Source organism: Schistocerca piceifrons, chromosome X (assembly GCF_021461385.2).
Source record: "Schistocerca piceifrons isolate TAMUIC-IGC-003096 chromosome X, iqSchPice1.1, whole genome shotgun sequence".
Taxonomy (NCBI): domain Eukaryota; kingdom Metazoa; phylum Arthropoda; class Insecta; order Orthoptera; family Acrididae; genus Schistocerca; species Schistocerca piceifrons.
In genome coordinates this window covers 611,757,576-611,773,489 of record NC_060149.1, presented here as the reverse complement: position 1 = coordinate 611,773,489, position 15,914 = coordinate 611,757,576, and the positions used below count along the sequence as shown (strand labels likewise).

The window sequence follows — 15,914 nt, the reverse complement described above, 5'->3', positions numbered from 1 at the left end:
TGGGTGGTGGCGGCGGCGGCGGCAGCGGCGCTGCTTCCGGCAGCCGCTATCTGCTCGGCCGGCGGCTCGCCCGCGCAGGCGCCGACGCGTCCCCTGGCGTAGCAGCCGGTGCGATGCCGGCCGCGCATGCGTGCCGCGTCTCTCGCCTAGGGCTCGGGCGTCCGATCAATGTTCGCTGTTCCACGCCACCGCTCGCCGCATCCACCGACACACACACAGACACACCCACACACCGCCGCAGACTCACACACCTGCACCGCCGACGCGCACACACACACCGGTGTCCGACGCACGCCGAACGCTGCATGCATGAAGTGGCAACTGTTACTGCCGTGTAGACGCGGTCAGCGACGGTCCACTCCTGCGAGGAACTGTCATTGCCAGGTAAGACGTGCGGCGCTCTCGTTCTGCCTTTGCGACGCGCTCTTCGCAGTCGCGACGCGGCGACATAATGCCGCAGATAGAGCTTTCGTTCGTTTCTTTTCCGGTCGTGTCTCCTTGCGGGTTAGAAGGAATGACTCGCTATACAGCCAGCGCGCTACGTGCTGCGCGTCCTAATAACGCGAGTAGAGAGCAGCAAATCTTTTTGAAAATAGTGCGAGTCGGGTCCGTGTTGAATACGTAATGGGAACTGTCGTGTGCATTGTGTGCGGAAGTTTATCGATGGCCGGCCGAGACGGCGTCGCTGCGTGGCGGCGGCCGCAGACAGCTTGGCTCTGGCGCGTCCTCGCTCTCAGCGCCCCCACCACACACGATCCCGCCCTCACACCAGACCCATTTCTACCCAACATTTGCCAGTAGAATTTTAGTCCACTTCTCACTCTTTCTGTATATGCCTAAGATTGTTGTCACAGATGACGAGATGAGAATGTGGAGAACATCATTCCTCTATGGAATAGTACTGTTAACGTTTCCGCATTTTACACCCAAAAAAATATACACACGATACGCGCTGGTCTTGGTGTAGTATGAATTTTTATTTGCAACTCTTGAGCTGCCTGTTGGGCTGTTCTGTGTCCAAATCAGTGTCTCTTACATACCACAAACATATAGAATTGTGATATAAGAACCTTAAGAATTCGCTATTTATAGCAATAATTTCCATCGTGACAGTTGCCCAGCTTCGAAATCCACAAGTAGGTAAGACAATAAAAATTAAATTTCGCTCATCTGGCGACACTCCGTGCAGGCCCTGCGGTGAATGTCAGCACGGAAAAGGTTATCGCAAAATAAACAACACGAAAGGTCTTCGCTGTTGAGGCAACCTATCTTCCGTTCCACTGCACTCTTCCACTGAAGAGGTCTGCGTCTTTCATTTACAGCTTTTTCCACGAACTGTCAGTGATAACTGGTGTGGAACGCGTGTGGGGCACCAAAAAATAAAAAGATGCATCGTATAAGAATTTTCTGCGTTTCCGGCAATTGGTGTGCTGATGCGAATCGAAAATATACGCTTGAAGCCACTCATCTTCCATTAGCCTATGTATTCTATTAAAAACTATGAAAATATACTTACAAAGCTACTGAAATTTCTCTTAAACTTGTTGTGTAATTGGTTGAAGTCAGTAACTGTATTATAAATTTATCAAATAATTTTTACCACTTCAATCACTTCCTACTAATATCTACTAGTACGACGCGTTTGAGCAGGATGCTGATATCATCAGATACATCACAGATGCACATACATTTAACTGTAATACACCTGACGAGAGCAGCATGCTGCCGAAACGGGTCGTGGTAACAAATATTAATAAAAAGTAACTGAAGCAATAAAACTTATTCCATAAAAATGAAATTACAGTACTCCGTGCACAACGTATCTGGTAATGAAACTGATGTTCCCTCATATCCACAATTCGGTGTGCGTCAAAGTTCCGATGACCACACCCAATTTGCATAGTGATAAGTATTGTACCTACATAATTATCCTACTTAACCAAACTTGTAATTTGGTTCTAGCAGTATGAGTTGTGTAAGTACAAATGATTTTGTGAATAACAGATTCGAAGTTAATATTTCCTTCAGTAGGCTGTTAAGTTCACACAGTCCGCACAGAACCAAGTGCGGGTAATTCTTTATGGAACCTAAGTATTGCGTTATCGCTTTGACCGTTGTAACAACAGTTCCCTGAAAAGGTTAAACTTTTTCTTCTACGAGAAATAGATCAACACAAATAGCCTGTCAGCTGGTATTACTGAAAAGATTCCCATGTTTCTGCAGATATCGAGCGCTTGCATAATTAACATTTCCCACTGAAGGCGGCTTTTGTGCAGCGACGAGAAAGAACATTGATTATGAGTGTCTGAGCGTGATCGAGGATGTTTATTCCTCCACATTTAATTTTCCACAGAAACAATTTTTTCACCCTATCTCTTTCACTTTTGCAGTATTTTCCGGTAATATCGATGAAACTTCACGTTATGTTTATTGTAGAAATTCTTTCTATCAGAAAAAAGAGAATATTTTTAACTGTAACACTTTATGCTTTTGACATGAAGCCGGCCGCGGTGGCCGAGCGATTTTGGGCGCTTCAGTCCGGAACCGCGCTACTGCTACGGTCGCAGGTTCGAATCCTGCCTCGGGCATGGATGTGTGTGATGTCCTTAGGTTAGTTAGGTTTAAGCGGTTCTAAGTTCTAGGGGACTGATGACCTCAGATGTTAAGTCCCATAACGCTCAGAGCCAATTGAACCTTTTTTTTATCAACTAAACAATTTTCTTGACCAGTAACTAAAAATTATTCAAAAATGGTTCAAATTACTCTGAGCACTATGGGACTTAACTTCTAAGGTCATCAGTCCCCTAGAACTTAGAACTACTTAAACCTAACTAACCTAAGAACATCACACACATCCATGCCCGAGGCAGGATTCGAACCTGCGACCGTAGCGGTCTCGTGGTTCCCGACTGTAGCGCCCAGAACCGCACGGCCACCCCGGCCGGCCCTAAAAATTGTAAAATACTTTCTGTTCACATACCCTCTAAGAAAAAAAAGGAAAAAAAACGACACATCACGAAGGAATTATTCGAATGGGACGGAAATCGGTAGATACGACGTACATGTACACATAGACAAATGATTACGATTTCAGAAAAAATGTACGATTTATTCAAGAGAAGAGCTTCACAAATTGAATAAGTCAATAACGTGTTGAATCACTTCTGGTACTTATGAAAGCAGTTATTCGGCTTAGCATTGATAAACAGAGTTTTTGGATCTCCCCTAAGGAACACCGTGCTAAATTCTGTACCATTGATGCGTTTGATCGTCAAAATTCCGAAATGGTTGGAAAGCTATGCCCATAATGCTGCAACTGGGGAGAGATACTGCGACCTTGCTGGCCAAGGCACAGTTTGGTAAGCACGAAGACGAGCAGTAGAAACTCTCCTTGTGTGCAGGCGGGCATTACCTTGTTGAAAGGTAAGCCCAGGAGTGCTTCCCGTGAAGGGCAACAAAACGGGGCGTAGAATATATTCGACGTACCTTGGTGCTGTAAGGAAGCTGCGGATGACAACCAGCGGGGTCCTGCTATGAAAAGAAACGGCACCCGAGACCGTCACTCCCGGCAGCTGGGCCGTATTGCGAGCGAAAAGACAGGTTGGTATCCCACCACTGTCCGTGGCGTCTCCAGACACGTCTTCGGTCTGAAATCTCATTGACTCCAGCAGAACTGTCTTCAGTGACGAGTCCCTCTTCGAATTGATCTCCGATGACGTGTGTGGAGATGCGCCGAACACCAGTGAGATACTAACCTGACTGCCGCCTGCCGTACCTCCCGACAACCTCTTTGGTTGTTCATCTGCGGCACTCTTACACTATGCCGGTACGTCGACTATATTCTACCCCCCATTTTGTTGCCCGTCGTGGCAAGCCTTCCTGGACTTACATTTGAGTAAGATAATGACCACTCGCTCACGACGAGAGTTTCTACTGCGTGTCTTCATGCTTGCCAAACCGTACCTTGGCCAACAAGTTTGCCGGATTTCTAACAAACTGAGAACGTCTGGAACGTTATTGGCGGGGCCCTCGAACTAGCTTAGGATTTTGACGATCTACGTGCCAGTTGGATTGAATTTCGCACTATCTACCTCGGGAGGACATCAACAACTCTATCGATCAATGCCAAGCCGAATAACTGCTTGCATGAGGGCCAGAGGTGGACCAACACATTATTAACTTGTTCAATTTGGGAAGCTCTTTCTTTTGAATAAACCATTCAATTTTTAAAAAATTACAATCATTTGTATGTCTGTACATGTACTATCATGCTCAAAAGTATCCAAACGACCAGAATGCCTTTCCTCCTGGCTTGCATGCAGCCCACATAACGTAACTGTCTTGCAGGTACCCTAAACTCTTTGCGTTATAGTCGTTTGAGTACAGAGTATGGATACTGCGAGAGACCACTAGAGAACGCAGTTCCTTATGGCAATCGGTCCAACTACAAAATAACTCCACAATATTGCAACTACTAGGAAATATGTCATTAGAGATGTGACAGTCCTTAAGGGGGGTAGGACATCAAACGGGATGACTTGGAGCAGGAGAGACACCACAGGACATTTTAATTTCCATTGTCTATACTTTTGAAAATAAATTCATAAAACTTTGTCAGAATGATCAGAAAGGATTCAGGATTTACACTTATAGTGGTGGGAGTTCAAAAATATACGAAAATAATTTATTTTTTTACATTTGTGTGCCACCTTTTTTCACTTACCATTGGCTGCATTTGTTGCTATAGGTACACTTTTCTTCATAAGTAAGGGATATTCTTCGATGAATTTTGCACAGCATGCAAACCATACTTACAGGTGTATGAAGGTCTAGAATTTTCCAAATCTATTAAAAACTGTGGTATAAATTGAGATAATTAATTATAAAATTTGAGGTTTTTCTAAACATGAAGTTTAAAATATAACAGCACATTAATTTTTTCATAAATTAAATAATTTCTAGAGTTTCATACACCTGTAAGTATGGTTTGTATGCTGTGCAAAATTCATCGAAGAATCTCTCTTACTTATGAAGATATGTGTACCTATAGCAACAAACGCAGCCAATAGAAGTGAAAAAATTATGAACTTTTACACGTAAAAAAAATATTTTATTATGTTTTTGAACTTCTACTGCTATGTTTGTGAAACCTGAATCCTTCCTGGTCATGCTGACAAAGTTTTATGAATTTATTCATAAAAGTATAGACAGTGGAAATTAAAATGTCCTGTGGTGTCTCTCCTGCTCCAAGACGGCCAGTTTGATGTCCTACCCCCCCTAACGCTTTTAAGCATAACTTTATGACAATATGTGACATTTCAAAAGGGTTACCACACTCATTGGAATCTGAAACAACTGACTCCGTCACATAAATCATACGGTAATCATTAGGCAAAATTTAATATTTTTATGAACAGGAGAATTTGGGATAATATCTGGCCTTTCTACAACAATTTGAAGTATTTTCTCTCGCTAAACCTTGTTCCTACGGCGAGTGGTTTTGCGTAAGCTGGTTGTTCAGCTACCAAGTAAAAAAAAAAAAAAATGAAGTCGAGCGCTACAACAGCCGCTGTTTTATTCATTCATCAGTATTGGCGTCCTGCCCGCATTGTAAATAAAGAGAACACAAATTAATCTGAAGCCTTCTTCTTGGCCTAAAACACTAAACGGTGTCTCTTTTATTCTTCCATCAGGAAGAAAAACGTTTCATGTCGGTCTTGGTCTTCTTGATCGATGGTGGATGGTGATAAAATAATTTAAAATCAAGAATCTATCGAGCGAATGAGGAATGTGAAAGGGAGTGACTGATTTACATGTATATCCTGCTCCTCTTTTTTAAATTAAATATCTTAGCCTTTGTTGCACAAACATTTGTGATATAGTTATACGACACCACTATTAAAAAAAAAAGATTACGACAAAAAAAACGTTCATTTTTCATAAACAAAATTTTCTCCCTAATAACGCTACAGATTCAGTACTGTGTCCAATTTCCATCCTCCTCTACAACAGCATTTAGCTGATGAGGAACAGATACAACAAGTATTCGCATGAAGCTGTTATTCTGAGAGATTTATTTCTACTTATCATCAACTGCATCGGACAGTGCTGCCTTGGTTGTTGGTGCAGGTCTACTACACCTAATAATTTTCTCCATTTCTATCCATACATTCTAGGGAAGGATGGGGAAGGAAGTTGGCTGTGCCGTTTCAAAGGAACCATCCAGCCATTTCCCTGAAGCGATTTAGAACAATCATGGAAAACCTAAATCAGGATGGCCGAACGCGGATTGGACCGTCGTCCTCCCGAATGCGAGTCCGATATACTAACCACTGCGCCACCTCGCTGGGTGTGAATTCAGTCTTCGGTTGATAATCGTATTTTTAGCAGTACCATACCCTCATGTGGCAACTAATGATTTCCACAGCTACAGGACCACAATTTGTGATATCCCTTAAGCAAAATACTTACGCATACGAAAAGATGGCCTGGCCCAGACTGTGCGGACTTCGTTTTTTAACTTCTTCCTAGGTGGACAATGAGCTTTTCTTACTCGAGAAGTCTGTGAATGTTGTTGCTTAAGTCGTTTTAAGTGGAAACTATATTGCTTCAATTATGACAAAGTTTAAAGAAATCTTCTTAACAATACTAAAAGGAAAGGAGGAACGAAATAAAACCTCTCGGGTAATTGGCGACTGAATGGAAGGTCGCTGAGTCGGATGTGAGTTTTGCAGCTGCGCAATATTTTTCCTCATTGTTGAAATGGATACTAGATTTATACTAAACTAAACTAAATTCCGTTCAAACGGGCCTCGGAAGCTCCAACAGTACCGACCGACCCCGTGTTGTCCTCAGCCGGTAGGTGTCACTGGATGCGGATAGGGAGGGGCATGTGCTCAGCATACGGCTCTTCCGGCCGTTGACGATTTTCGTGACCAGAGCCGCTACTTTTCATACAAGTAGCTCCTCAATTGGCCTCATAACGGCTGACTGTACCCTGCTTGCCAACAGCTCTCGGCAGACCTCTAGGGTCACCCGTCCAAGCGCTAGCCAAGCTTGACAGCGCTTAACTTCAGTGATCTGACGGGAACCGATGTTACCACTGTGGCAAGGCCTTTGGCACTAGATTTACACTAATTCTGCGAACATATGGACTACTTCAAATGTTCAAATATGAGTTCATTGGAACAGCTGATCTGCAATATTTTCTCCCTTAACACTACTTGAAACAGGTGACGTCAACCACGTCATCTGGAAAGAATGACCGTGGCATTTAACGGACTACATGAATAGCCTCTGGCCTCTGCATTGGAATTTCCCGCCAGTTTTAGCATTTAAAAGCGTCATTTCTAAGAGCATGTAAATGATTTAATGCAACGCGATTTATGTTATCAAGTAACATCTTAATTTATTTGTAATGAAATCATCAAATAATTGGAAATGTCCGATATAACTTGAAAAGTATTCCGTAGATATCAAAGAAGAACTAAAGAATTACCTATTTCTGAGCAACAGCTTTAAAAAATGACCAAAAAGTACTAAACGCTTCCTTCAAGCACACGTGTAGCAGCAGTGGAATGAAGAATACAATAGCAATAATGACAGCAATAATCAAATTTTCTGGTAACTTCATACTCTGTGGTGGTAGTTCTCGCACTAAGAAACTTGTTGAAATAATGAACATTTTAAAATGGCCTCGAATCGGGGCTGTGATGGTTAGAAGCATCTTTACAACCCACTGGCGTGAGACCAGCATAATTCCAGTGTCAGAAGCTTGCTAATAATTAACCAGTTACTAAAGAGATCTACTTCACCTCTGGTAACGCCAAGTGAAGAACGTCAGGTTGCACCGTATTTCATAATCTGTCTCATACCCCTTCCCTGTCAACTGGTGCAGAGCCGGGTTTGGCTGGGCCGTTACAGAGGCGGAAGCGCCGCAAACAAATACTCTATCACCGCTAGGCTTGCTTAAACTAGATATTTTATTTTATTTAATGAATCAATGGTCCTTTAAATTTGTAAATTTAGGATTAGGGTTAAAAAAGTTTAAGTCAAAAAATCACATATGTCATCATTACTTAAATAATGACTACGTCTCACATGTAGAACATGTCATGAATTCCAGAATACCACACAGGACTTTTAAAGGCAAACATACTAATGACATGCGAAACAAAGCAGTACTTACGCTAATGTAAATTAAGTCATCTGTTTTTCAGAACATCATTATTCCATAAGTTTACAGTTGTTTGTTGTAAATGTAAAGATACATCTATTCATCCGTAGTGAACCTGTAGAGAAGGATCTCTGAGGCCTAATATTATCAAAAGAATACATAAATAAAGTCTTTGTAAGAGGCAGCGAACATTTGGGCATTTTTACTAATGATTTCAGTCTAAATCATAAATATTTGATTTCTTAAACTTCACACGTTACTGGTTTCGGCGTTTGCCTCCATCAGATCATTACGACGTCAAACAAATTATAAAATTTTTCTCGTCACAGAACTGTGACTTCTTGAAGTACTGTATGCAAGCTAAATTATTATATGTACTTAAGGATTATACACGACTGGCTTCGACACAGACAGGCTTTTGTTTCCTCTGCGTTGATTAAGAGGTAGCTAATTCAATAAATCATTATCAAACCATTTCTTTTTTGTTCATGAAAACCAATAAGAAACCTTTAACTGGATTCATTCTCAAATAAAAGTATGTATATTCTTTACTATCTATTCGTCTGGATTGCCGTCAGATGGTTGTCTGATACTACTGAAAGGCCATGTTTTACAGCTACGTGTTCTTTTCAAAGCGATGTTACGACATTTCTTTCCTTAAAATTTCAGCAAAACCAATGTAAGACGTGCTCTGCTCTGTTTCCACCGAGTAAAAGAAATACTGACGGTGTCAGCGGGAATGAAAGAAGTCGCCGAATTCATGGGGCATGTATGAGTTTGCGGCACCTCACTGTCCCACTTCAGCTAACTTTGGACGACACTAAAATTAATAAAGATAAAACAGCTTAGTTATTAAATTACAGATTTTATTTGTGAGTGTGGTTATCTTACAAAGGAGACATCTGGACAACTTTTGAGTACTTCTTTGCGCTTGTTCTATCTCAGAAACATTTTCGGAAATACAGATGGACAAGTTCCAATTTCTCAGCTAACAAGCAGGCCGAATAACGACAGATTATAGAGAAAATTACTAGCAGCGCACGGGGCGCGCCCTGCCGGGGCCGTATTGACGCATGCAAGCCCTTTCTGTGAGGGCCTTTGAGAGATGCTACGGCATCTCCCCCATAGCCCACCCTTACTAGCTCAGACGTCACTGCTTCTGAGCTTCAGACACCGAAGCCTAGCGTTACGGCTGGGTAGGAATAAGAGGAAAAAGAAATGCACGCAAAAGAGCCTTAACGAGAGGATTATTGTTATTTTGCTCTTTAAGAAAGGACTATTAGAGTGAGGATTATGAATCGGTCTTCGCTATGCATAATGATCGAGGAACCCTCCTAGAAGTCACATGGTGTATTTTAGAGAGACTACAGAAAACCTAAATCAAGATAATTGAACAGGGATTTGGTGCCTATTACTCTAGAAAACATGTCCTGTGTCTTAACAACTATGCCATCTCTACTGCTATATTTCAGTCTCTTTCACTGTCACGAGCTACATCAGTTTCGTATTCGCTATCATAGACATTTATTTATTTGTTAATAGGGAAGTGACGTGGGCATCTCATGCATTCTTTTAATCAGAAATTGGCATTAAAAACGAACAGTTATAGTGGAATTTCATATCACTCTTCGTGAAGTACATCGCTCAGTTGGTGCAGAGAAATAAACGGAGAAATGTGCTTCGTAAAAAAAAAAAATTGTTGAAATGTGTGTGAAATCTTATGGGACGTAACTGCTAAGGACATCAGTCCCTAAGCTTACACACTACTTAACCTAAACCTAAATTATCCTAAGGACAAACACACACACCCATGCCCGAGGGAGTATTCGAACCTCCGCCGGGACCAGCCGCACAGTCCATGACTGCAGCGCTTGAGACCGCTCGGCTAATCCCGCGCGGCTGCTTCATACACATCCGAAGAGTGGATACTAGTCATTCACTGACGTTAAGGTCGGGCAAGAGAAGGCAAGTGTTCAGTGTCACTGTCACGTTCGTCAAAACATGACAACTCTGGATCACAGTAATCTTGAAACACAATGCTGTAATTCTAGGCAGGAACAAATTTAGCCGGTGCATCCACTACCATTCTACATTCACCTAATGACTGAAAGTAATTTACTGTGCACTTAACAGATTTTATAGAAGATGGAAAATTTATAGTCTAATGTACCGTCGACAACGAAGTCGTTAGAAAATGTACATAAGCTTGCATTCTGGGAGGATGGGGAAATCGCCCATGTCGTTTTCAAAGTACCAATTCCAGGAGCTGCCTTAGGCGGGGAAATCGACCGTGTCCTTTTCAAAGCAACAATTCCAGGAGCTGCATTAAGCGGTTTTGAGGAATCATGGAACAGCTAACTCGGAACTGCCGTTCTCCAGAATGCCAGCCGAGCTTCTTAGCACTGCGCCTCCTCGCTCTTTCGACAGAAGCTTACCACTGCATTTCATTCCAAGGCTTCTTAGATTTTGCCTCCAAGTTTCATGCGAAGACTCAGGCAGTCCTCCTTTGAGAATCATTTATAATGAAATTCGACCTGTTGCCGAAAGTAATGAAAAACAGAGTGGTCGAACCACACAATAAATTTCTAGATATGAGCGGTTCAAATTTTACCCTTTATTCTCCCTCTTCTCCGCAGCTGGCTGACTTCGGTTTCTGTGGATTTAAAAGTCGCACTTTTAAATTTGTGTGCTTTTCCTGGGACTGTTTTTGTGGTTCAAATGGCTCTGAGCACTATGGGACTTAACATCTGCGGTCATCAGTCCCCTAGAAATTAGAACTACTTAAATGTAACTAACCTAAGGATATCACACAAATCCATGCTCGAGGCAGGATTCGAACCTGCAACCGTAGCGGTAGCGCGATTCCAGACTGAAGCGCCTAGAACCGGTCGGCCACACCGGCCGGCACTGTCTCTGTGGTTATGAGTTCTTTGTGACGTACATGGACTATTGTGGAATGTTATGTCGCCGTTGATAGACAATTATGTCATTCAGGATTTCTTTGCCTGCTAGAAATGACGCTCTTTCAGGATCTTTAGGCACTATTCCCATGTGCGTACATAATAACCTATCAGTCTTGTAATACATGCTTCATAAGTACAACGTAGCTAGGTTATCAGATGTCGGCAAAAGTAATGTACTAATGAAATACTGTTAAAGAATGCCCTTTTCTCTCACAATCACTGTGTTTGCATTTATTTACTTTCAGTTTAGTCGGGACTCGGGGTAGTATTTTGATCCTGTGGAATATACTTGGAAGTAGATAGTTTTTTTCCATTTCTGTATGGATGTTCGGTCTTATTCTCAGGTTCCACCACAAAACCTATTACCGGAAACAAAGAAAACACGTACCTCTCACACTGTCAAGTTGCATAGAAGGGAAAACACAAACACACAGTGGAGATCCACAAATATTACTGGCGCGATTTGCAAAGATCTATCTTATCTTCGATGTTTTGCAGGGACTCGGTGGACGATCGTGTGGAATATTAACGCAAAGGATACCAGAAAATAAAAACGATATGCGAGAGGAATGTCTCATTATGTGGGAGTAAAAGTTGTGGCTGAAAAATGCAAGCGTAAAAGTACTTTATATCTTCAGCATACGAAGAACTATGCTCAGAACGTTTAAGATATTTTCTTTGTGTATTGGGGACGGGATAGGTGAGTAGTGCCGGCAGCGATCGTCACGTTTGTAACATTCCTTAAGGCACACGTGTATCTTGGGTGTTACTGAATGGTGAACACCTCAAGGAGCTCAGTCTTCGGTGAAGAAGTTCGGTTAGGTAATCCAGAGGCTCCCGAACTAAAATCTTGTCAGCACTGCAAATCACTGTTAGCTGGACATATATCAATGACCACCGTGGGTTGGTATGGTGGAAAATAGTGTGTTACATGGAGCAGGGATATTAGGTTAAACACGGTGATTGCGAAGACTGTACTAACCTCATTTAAAAATTAAAACTCAAGAAACCCAGCCTCATGTATTCTGCCTTATGATGATGTGAATGACTCTGGGACGAAACAGTCGTTATCAAGTAACCTCCAGGGCTGCTGCCGCAACCCATTTGTTTCAGGCCCTGCCTACGTCAACCTAGCTTTTTATGTGTCAATCACGAACTTAAAAGGACCTGAGTCTCAAGTTTTCCCGTTGGAACGTTATCACCAGTATTACAGAAGAAAAGTAAAAGAACACGATTATTTCAGATCGCGTTTATTGTAATGAAAACGGTGGTAGGTATCTTTGATGAGCTCTCCTATTTCACATTTCAAACTGCGCTTCCATATAAGCTACATAATTTAAAACCTGTTCAAAAGGTTCTCAGTGGTACTCTGTTGACTGAAACAGAGTGACTCTGCTGTTCAATGTGGCACGTACAACTCGCGGAATTAAAGAAGGGATGTTTCCCTTGACGTAATGACCGTTGAAATTAAAGGACTGAGAGAATAATGTGAAAATGTAAGATTAATTGATGTCAGGAATGTAATGAAGAAAGAGAAATGAGTACTTGGAAGAGTAGCCTCCTTCATACTCGTATTCAGTTCTCCTTTGTTGCTGGAATATTTCAAGGTCGCATCCTCTCGCGTGAAAGTACACTACCAGCCATTAAAACTGTAACACCACGAAGGAAAGCCCTAAACGTCAAAATAACATGAAATTTACTACATTCTGGGATATGCAGATGATAAGCATACGCCAATGTCTTCTGGCCAAGGTAATGGTATTTATAGCCACGTAGCGGGCTAGGAATGTAGGTATACACTGATGCAATAAAAGTAACGGGATAGCGACGTGCACATACACAGGTGGCGGTAGTATCGCGTACACAAGGTATAAAAGGGCAGAGCATTGGCGGAGCTGTCATTTGTAGTCAGGTGATTCATGTGAAAAGGTTTACGACGTGATTATGGCGGCACGACGCAAATTAACAGACTTTGAACGCGGAATAGTAGCTGGAGCTAGACGCACGGGGCATTCCATTTCGAAAATCGTTAAGGAATGCAATGTTACGAGATCCACAGTGTCAAGAAATTACCTAGAATACTAAATTGCAGGCATTAGCTTTCACCACAGACAACGCAGTGGCCGACGACCTTCACTTAACGACCGAGAGCAGCGGAGTTTGCATAGAGTTGTCAGTGCTAACAGACAAGCAACACTGCGTGAAATAGCCACAGAAATCAATGTGGGACATACGACGAATGTATCCGTTAGGACAATGTGGTGGAGTTTGGCGTTAATGGACTACGGTAGCAGACAACCGACGCGACTGCCTTTACTAACAGCACGACATCGCTTGTAGAGCCTCTCTTGAGCTCGTGACCTTATGGGCTGGACACTAGACGACTGGAAAACCGTGGGCTCGTCAGGTGCGCCCCGATTTTAGTTGGCAAGAACTGATGGTAGGGTACGAGTGAGGCGCAGACCCCGCGAAACCGTGACCCAGGTTGTCAACAAGGCACAACACAAACTGCTGGTGGCTCCATAACGGTGTGGACTGTTTTTACATGGAATGAACTGGGCCCTCTGGTCCAGTTGAACAATTCGTAATGGTAATTTTCGGCTACTTGGAGACCATTTGCAGCAATTCATGGACTTCATGTTCCCAAACAGCGGTGGAATTTTCATGGATGACGATGCACCATGTCATCAAGCCACAGTTCTCTGCTGTTGGTTTGCACACTCTGCATAATTCGAACGAATTATTTGGCCACCCATCGAACATTTGAGGGACATAATCGAGTGGTCAGTTCGTGCACAAAATCCTGCAGCGGCAACACTTTTGCAACAGTCTTGACGCTCTGGATCTCGTAATATTGTACTCCTTAACGATTTTCGAAATGCAGTGCCCCATGCGTCTCGATCCAACTACTATTCCGCATTCAGAGTTTGTTAATTCCCGTCGTGCGGCCATAATCACGTCGTAAACCTTTTCACATGAATGACCTGACTACGAATGGTTCAAATGGCTCTGAGCACTATGGGACTTAACTGCTGAGGTCATCAGTCCCCTAGAACTTAGAACTACTTAAACCTAACTAACCTAAGGACGTCACACACATCCATGCCCGAGGCAGGATTCGAACCTGCGACTGTAGTGGTCCCGCGGTTCCAGACTGTAGCGCCTAGAACCGCTCGGCCACTACGGCCGGGACTACAAATGGCAGCTCTGCCAATGCTCTGCCCATTTATACCTTGTGTCCGCGATACTACCGCCACCTGTGTATATGCACGTCGCTATCCCGTTACTTTTGTCGCATCAGTGTATACCTACATTCCTAACCCGCTACGTGTCTATAAATACAATTACCTTGACCAGAAGACATTGGCATATACTGGCAAGAAATTTGTGTGAAGTATGGTAAATTTGCACGTGAACTTTTAACGGAAGGTAGCTCACCTGTGTAATGTATCAAATGCTGACATGATCATCCAGAATAACATACTTTACCTGTCGCCCTCAACAAAGACTTACAAACAGTTGCAGTCACAACATATACCCAGAGGAAATTGACAGCATGTTCCTTGTATCTTTGTACATTCAACGTAGTGAGTCTATAGAGAGTGAAACTCTGGAGACTCTCACTGATTAGTTCTGAGAACTAATATCTGTTCTGGAAGATTTTAATGCTTATATTATGCTGTGGGCCTCTTCTCTGATACTGGGTGGGAATAATTGACAGTTTTGTGAAACTTGAGGACTTACGTACGAATCTTCAGTGTCTGGTAGATGACTCACTTCTGAATTGCATCATGGTCATTCTCCACTAATGACTTCTCTGCACCATCCACCTTAGATGACGTTCAGATGGAAATAGATGACAATTTTCATTCAAGAATATTTCCCTGTCTGTATTCAGTTCCAGAAGAGAGTAGTCCATAGAAGAAAGCTGCCGAAATGGAGACTCACCTGGCCAAATTGGACTCTGCAGAGCCAGCTCGCTTTGTTTCAAAACTGTAATGGGGACTTCGATTAGTGGATCATATCACAAATACCGTCTATCGGGCCGCTTACTCAGCCTTACCGAAGTCTGCAGGCCGACCCAGAAGGCAATATGTCCCTTGGAGGAACTATCGTTGCTGCTCTGTGCTCGGGGACAAGCTGGTTGTACTGTGGAAGTTCTTAAATACAGATCAACAGCAAAGAACATTGCAGCACTTTCCGTTGTGAAGGTAAAACGAGGAAGAATAACTAAGGAGAGCAGGAAAATGTCATAGTAGGAATTCCTGGACTCAATCAACCCAACAACGAGACCCACTGTGAGAGTGGCCTGGAAGATATCCAGCACACATTTCAGGTCGCTAGTACTAGCTTACTCTACCAAAGAAGCCTGTGCACAAGCCCTACAGACCACGCCCGAACATTTTCAGGAAATTTTGCTTTACTCCAGCCACCTGATACAGCTTGACCAGCGTTCAACAGCGAAGATCGAAAAGCTGCCGTCAGCGCTGATTGAAAGCCATAGACGCATCGAGTTTCAGAAACGCTGAGGCGTTGCCATATGAACATAGACAAAATCGCATTACGTATTTGATATTTACAGAGGCGCGAGGAAGCTGAGTTAAGCCCACTTCAACTGTCACGGATCTTCTCTGGCCGAATGGACTTTAGCACTACTACCATGGCTATCATGGATCCATTGTTTCGTGACCAAAATGAAATCGTGGCGAGTGGCAGCCTAATTTTCACTCCTCAACAATAAAGAAGCGTACAACTGGCCTTTCTCCATGTGGGGC

At 42.9% G+C, this 15,914-nt stretch overlaps 1 protein-coding gene across 1 annotated transcript in view; it reads left to right on the top strand.

The window, feature by feature from the left end:
* Positions 1 to 285: 285 nt before the first annotated feature.
* Positions 286 to 15,914, top strand: part of LOC124722894 (synaptic vesicle glycoprotein 2B-like) — a 236,402-nt gene continuing 220,773 nt past the window's right edge. The window contains exon 1 of the mRNA XM_047248036.1: positions 286 to 384. The gene's annotated coding sequence lies outside the window, so the exon portion shown is untranslated. The remainder of the gene's footprint in view (positions 385 to 15,914) is intronic.